The 7,362-nt window shown below is 35.0% G+C and overlaps 1 protein-coding gene across 1 annotated transcript in view; it reads left to right on the top strand.

Annotated features, from left to right (window-relative positions):
- The window catches only part of jhamt (juvenile hormone acid methyltransferase), a 77,066-nt gene that overhangs the window by 32,750 nt on the left and 36,954 nt on the right, over positions 1–7,362 (top strand). The window contains exon 2 of the mRNA XM_089232638.1: positions 1,076–1,175. The gene's annotated coding sequence lies outside the window, so the exon portion shown is untranslated. The remainder of the gene's footprint in view (positions 1–1,075; positions 1,176–7,362) is intronic.

Genomic DNA, 7,362 nt, shown 5'->3' with positions numbered 1-7,362 from the left:
GAGTACATTAAAAGTTACGAAATTTATCGAATTCGAACAAAATCAGATGATGCCCATATCTTTGGACAAAACATAGATTTTGAGACTTTTATGGAATATTACGTCAAAAACCGATTTTCAATTTTACCCTCATTTTCTTCACTCACTAAAGGCACAAATATTGCTATGGACATTTTTTATGAAATATTGAATATTGAATTTTTGAATACTGAAATTAAAAAAAGATGAATTTATTGATTACAAATTACTTAATTACTTTATTAATTTTATCAAGATAACAGAAGAAAACAATGTTTTTCTAAAACACTTTAACGAAAATTATTTTTAAAAAAATATTAGCTATATTAAATTAACATAAAACTGATAATGTTCATTCAATGATTCATTCGTGATTTATAGAAAATACTTCGTAATTTCCCACAATATGTTTTTTGCGTCTAGAGTAGGGGTTCTTAATCTTTTGTGTTTCACGGACTCTTTCTGCCAATAAGATGAAGGCCGGAGACCTCCTCTGCCGATAGGATGAAGACCAGGTACCAGATAGGTTGAGGGTCACGGTACCTTTTGCAGAATAATATCGAGCACATAATGTAAAGACAATAAATTAATTGTTTCCTCCAACTTTACGGATTCTGTGAAACTTCTCCAAAGACCCCTTGGGGGGGGGATCTTGGAGAAGTTTGGTTAAGAGAGAGAGAAAACCATTGATCTAAAATTTCTACTTTTTGGCTATTCGAAAATTATGACCATATTTATACGGCTGTCACGATGTATTTGAAACAAGTGAGAGCCTGAATTAAACGAGAAAAGCCAATTATTCATTGGGAAATATCATGACAACATTTTTTTAAATGGCAATTAAAATAATTTTCTTGTGTATCGATTGAAGTGATTTCCCTAAATATCAAGAATTAAAATTGAGATGAAGGTATGTTCTCTCATTACACAGAAATTAGAAATTAAAAAAAGTAAGTGCAAAAAAGATATAAAGTTTTATTAATAGAAACTACAATTATTTTCTCATGCTATGAATAAAATTAATTAATCAATTGATAAATTTTGGATTTTCTTGTAGGGTAAATTTCATTTATACAAAGATTGTTCCTGAACTCTACCGAAAAAATAAGAAGAGCAGAGAAGTCTTGATGCATGATCCCACCGGGCCACGGCATCAGGTACGTATGGGGCTTTAAGTAATGAGATCCAATTCCATGATATTTAAGAGTAAGTATGTAAGTTGTAGGTACTTTCGGAAAAGTAAAGGGGGGCTCATGATGTTAATGAAGCGGCCTCAAGAGCTGTGATACTACATGTCAAGATAATAAATTTTGTGATAGAGCAAGGGTGCTCAACCTAAAGATGACAAGGCCAAAAAAGCCGTGAGTGGCGAAAGTTTCAAGAAGCCCTGCCTAGGTGTTTTAAACGGGTGTAGGACGGTAACCGTTTCTCTATTCGTTTGCTCTTATCCGGATTTCTAAGAATTATAAGAAAAAAAAATCTATCTTAAGGGCAATTGATCTGTTGGGAAAATACATTTAAAATTCAAATACTGTACTTCCATTTGAGGACAATCAACCTAGCCTTCTATGTACGTCCTTGGGGGCCTATGGGCGTTAAAAAAAAGTACTTTGTGAAATCTAAAACAAATTCCGTGGAACCTGTCAACTCGGACATCTCCTATATGGGACAACTTTGAAAGGTACCGTCATAATCCTACAACACAGAATGTCGACAATACCGAACGTCTTAATTGCAATGGAACCGTAAGTGTCCAACTTCAGACAGGTTTTGTTATTAGTACGCCAATCTGAAACAGTAGCTGAACTTGAAACTTCAAAAACATGTTATTTGAATAGCCAGTCAACATATATAAACAAATTGTGTGATTTGGTCACGAATTGTAAGAACGGTCAAAAATGGGTTAACTTATATGCTAAGTCTTTCTTCAACTCCGAAATAATTTCAAACGCCATATATTGTATCAAAAAATTAAATAATCTCATTACCTGAACATTTTGATTATTATATACAGTAAAATCTCTGCGGACACCGACGGGACGAAAAAAATTCATCCGTAAAAGAGGGGTGATCGTTAATCACGGGTTTGAAATACATACTTTTATTATACAACTGGAAATTATTATTTGGCAGTAAAAGAGGGAGGGGGGACCGCATCGGAGGGTCCGTTAAGAGGCGTTTTACTGTAATGCAATTTATAAGCACGAATACGCAAGCTAATCGTAGCCAATTTCTGCTTGGCGAAAAATAATTTAGCCAACCAATCCCGCTATGTCACGTGACATTAAAAAAAAACCCCGGTTGCTAACAGTAGGGTGTGTTCGACACAAAATTTCGTTGTTGTTGATAAGATCAACCGCAGCCGCCGAACCGTAGTGTGTAGTAGCCTTAAGAGAGTGTAGACCACTTCTGTCCTACACAGTTTTGAAAACGGGTCGCGGGACATTTAATTAATTGACCTGGGACAGTGCCGCAGGTCACTTAAGTGATCTGGAAATGTGCCATGGTCTACTTCAGTTATCTGAAACTGTGTCTCTGACCACTTAAATGCTCTGGAACCTGATCGCAGGTAAATACAATATGCTACGGGTCATTCAAGTGATCCATAAATATATCGTGGGTCGCTTGAGTGATCTGGAACAGCGTCGCAGGTCACTTCAGTGATCTGAAAATGTGCCACAGGTTTCTTAAGATTTGTTTATGTGCCACTTAGTTCATTTTTACAAGATTAATTTTTAGTTCGCGGGACACATAAGATGACCCGAACCATAGTTGCCCCGTGGGTCATGGGTTGATCATGTATGTTATAGAGCTTAGTGCCGCAATCCACATAATACATCAAAAAAATAGTAAAATCTCAAAAAAGCCTAGAATAGAGAATGCGACATATCCTGGGCGGTGGATTCGGAATCACCCTGTATATTCACACACAGCAATAAATTTAATTATTTTTTTAAATATTTCAACGAAGGCTACGTGATCAAATAAATTGATGGACAGTTCAATAACCGGCCATGGTTATTCAATATTATGGAAAAATTTTCTCCCATTCTAAAAAAAAAACGATAAGACTGAAAAAAACTCTTAGCGTTGTTTTTCCATATAAGCCATTACCCAGCAGAACATCCGTTATTTTTTGAGTTTCTCCGACACCGGACGTACACTTCCAACACCAACTTAGAAAAAATTTGAATTTTTTTTTTTTCACCGGAGACAAAAAAAAAAACTATCAATTTTTTTTTTTCAAATTGCTCGAATAGCCCTAAAAAACTTCCTATAACTGTTACCTCAAAGCATATTTTTTTATACTAAATTGATTAATTTTTTTCGTGTAAAAAAAATGGTACAAAAAAATCACTCTGTTTTTTAGTAATTATAAAATAAATTTCCGAATAAACTCTTGAGTGTATGAGGTTTCTTTTTTTTTTTTTTTTTTTTTGTAGCTTCCGTTTCCTTTTTCCGTTTTTCACCCCAATTTTGACGGATGTCTATGTAGTCTATGTTACTTTCCCTTAAAGAGCCTAATATTTTGTATAAATAAGCGATTACGTGCATTAAGTTCGATTTTTAGTATTGCAGCTTGATAACATATTACGGAGTTGTAAACAAATGCGCCATTCATTTCTTATTTATGGATATAACGCCTTAAATGCAGAGATTTTAGATAGAAGATATAATTTTTTTTCTCTAACTAATGATATATGAGGAGCTTATTTTCAAAAGGGAACATTTCCTTGTTTCGTTAAATTTACAGCAGAAGTAAAAACATTTGCTTTACAAAAGTATAAAATAGCCCAACAGGGGTAGCATATAGGAGAATGTAGATGAATATCTAAATTCTATGTTTCTTGATCAACATTCAAGGGATCAACATCAATTATACGCAATTGCTATCAATATTTGAGTTTTCGAAGTGTTCCGTTTTGAAAGAAAATTAGTTGAAATGTTACCCTTCGATTAAAATTTGAGCTGGTCAAGTCTGAAAAAGTGGAAATTTCTTCGCCACCTGAAGGTTTTAACTAGCCACTAGCCCAGGAAGGTACCCTTAATGCCTTCTCGTCATTAACATAAGAAACACGATCATTCTACAGTGGAACCTCCCATAACGGACACTCCCATTAACGGACATCTCCACTGACAGACACAATTTTGAATTACATCGACGGAACTCAATATAGCTTACTGTCCATTAACCGACACTCTTCGTTAGCGGACAAAAATTTCGGTCCCATGGATGTCCATTATCAAGAGGATGAAAAATACCGAAGTGTATGAAAAAGGTGATATGTTCCTTTTTGATAGAAACGACTAACTTCACATTGTAGTATCTACCTAAAATATTCCCGTTTGAATAATCCCGGTTGCATAATCTGAGAGAGCTTATCCCAAGGATTCATAAACCATTGAAAAGTGTGTTTCGGAAAAAAGTGGAAAGTTATCCTTCTTGGTACAGGTTAACTTTTGAATTCCTGTTGCGCATTTCTTAAACTGAAACCACACCTCTACGACGAATGATTGATGAGATAAAAGCCTGCTAGCACTTACAGGACACCCTGTATAAAACTACAAATTTCTACGAGTCTACGGCCCAGTCTGGAATAGTTTACTCATTCATAAGATAATAATTGATAAACAACCAATTACCTTTTAATTATGATCTAATTATTTGATTAATTATTTAAAACCCCTTTATTTGGTTAATTAATTAAACACTTTTAATTAATTTATTAATTTAAGCTATTAAGTTTATTAATTAATTGATAACTAATTTGAACCATTTTAATTAATTAAAATTATTTTAATGAATTAAATTCATTATTATCTTACGGACTCTGATGTAACAATTTTTTTCCTTTTTGGTACGGTATTAATAAAGTGCAGAAGTAAAAACATAAACGAAGCGTTTCATCAGCAACTGCAGTGAACATCCTCATTGCATAGGTGCCGGAACCTGGGTACTGAGGCTGTTTGAGCGTCCCAATAAATTTTACAAGGGGGCTGAGCCCCAATAATTAATGAATATACAATGCAACGCACCACTACCTCTCCTGCATAAGGGCTTGAGCCCGTATATACGGGACAAATGGAAACTTCCAGCCCCCCCCCCCCAATGTTTTCTCATTTCGGCGCCTCTGCCTCATTAGAAAATGCAATTGATCGCAAATCAATCGAAACGTTTTAATATTCAATTTTATAAAATAATTTCAGTTTTCGTAATACGAAGCTTTCGAAATACGAAGTTTTCATTCACAGTGGGCAATTAAATTTATTTTTGCTGACGTCGACGCAACACTTATTGATTAACAATTTTTTAATTATTAAGTGTAAAATATATTTTACAATCAAATTTTGTATTTAATCTTAGAAAGAAGGTAATGATATAAAAAAAATTGTGTATATTGTAACTGACCATAAAAGTCAGCTAAAAAGCAGAAAATTGTTCAATTTTGGCCGAAACACTCGTTTCGGTATATCCACGATAGAGGCTTATGTTAAATTGTGTAACTTAATAAATGTCGAAACCTTGAGCACGCGATTTTTCTACTCCAAAATTTAAAAAATTTTCTCTATTTTTTAACAAAAATTTAGATTTGTGAACCTATCATTTGAACAAAAATGAAAAATATGACACTGGAAAAAAGTCGAAACGAATACTTTCTTAACGTAATTCACTGTGTTTTTGCAAATAAAACAGTATTCTTTATCATATATATGTTGAGTAGTATATATGATATAAGTAATATATGACATCCATACTTGTTATGGGCATCTTTTTCTCAGCCACCTCGTTGGGCATTTTGCCTGTTGTGTCCTTGTATTTGTAGTAGCATTTATTTGTATATCAACACCCCTAGTTATGTGCACCTTGATAAACGATTCAAAACACAATATTTTCGGTATACATGCAGATGCTTCACTGACTAGTCACTGACAATTGCCACGCATATGTAAAATACATTTCTGACAACAGGTGAATACATACTCCATCGTTATAGTAGGACTGCTAGAGGTTTTTACCAGTGCCGTCTTAAGGCATGCTCCCACCCGGGCAGGGGCGTCAAGAAAAAAGGGGCCTCACAAAAATGAGACTTAGGCTTTTCATCTTTATACTTGTATGATTTTTAGACTGAAAAATTCGAATAATATTTTCCGTAGTTGTGAAATAAACCAATTAGTTATTCGTCTGGAAATGCTTTGAGGAATGAAAAGGTAATTAATATATTCTCGCGGCCCAGTACCGGGATAGCTGAAGAAAGAGCTTTCGATTCCAGTTAGATGAGGTTGGACTGAGATCTCAATTCCCCGCTTGCGATGTGTTGTGAAACTATTGTCTGAAATATAATGGGTATTTCTATATGAATGGCGAGTTGAATAATAGTGCACATAACTGTAGTAATGTGCAGAAAGCATTGATATTACTTTAAGGGTTTTCTAGTACGTTGATAGGCTTGCAAATGATGCTTGTAAAAAGCATCTATTCCCACAGCACAATAAGCACACCAGTATATAGCTTGCACACGGTAGCCATCGGGCATATCTGGCCGCAGTCTGAAAAATGTTGCGTACCCCTCCTCCAGACCTATTTATCATAACTTTTTTTCCCGCGGCACTTGACCACATTATCTTCTTATGCCTCCACTCTCTGTCTTAACCAGCCCCATTCCACCATCTAGAAGTGTGGATTTTTCTGCTTATTAAATTTATATTGAAGTAAATTTATAGTGTTAGAAAAATTATAAAGTTTATCTCTGGGATATCCCGGTCACGTTTTGCACCCCCCCCCCCCTCCGCAACTTCAAAATTCGACAATTTGATGATGGTTTTCTTTGTTTCCACCTAAAATTTCCGTCCCCTAAATTTTGCCGACCGGGGAAGTTGTCCCCCCGCCCTCCCCCCTTTAGTTCTAGCCCTGTGTTCAATTCTTTAAGAGAGAGAGAAGGTAAAAACTAGAGACATTTTGGACCATTCTTTTCACGTTATAGCGAAATCTTCATAATTTTCAACTCGCTATAACTGAATAGGTTTGTATCTTTAACATTAACTATTTGACAACCATTTGCAGATCACTCGCTATAGCGAGATTCTCGTTATAACAGACTCTTACTGTACATATAAGACAACAAAAAACAAAACATTCGAAGTAATAAATACGACTATGTGTCCAATAAGAATACAAAGATTGGCTAAGAATGCGTTTAGAAAAGATCCATTTCGCTCCTGTTGGAGTTATAACAAGGAGAAGAACGTTAAAAGCAGAAATGAAATGCACTACTACTGCAGGTAGTAGGTAAGCCGTAACCGCAATCGTAGTGTTTGCCCAAGGTAAAACGTTTCAGGAGCGCC

Source organism: Pholcus phalangioides, unplaced genomic scaffold (assembly GCF_987345545.1).
Source record: "Pholcus phalangioides strain wild (caught in Gottingen) unplaced genomic scaffold, Ppha-v1.0 ptg000007l_1, whole genome shotgun sequence".
NCBI lineage: Eukaryota > Metazoa > Arthropoda > Arachnida > Araneae > Pholcidae > Pholcus > Pholcus phalangioides.
Note: the sequence above shows the minus strand (reverse complement) of the source record. Positions and strands in the feature narration are given on the sequence as shown.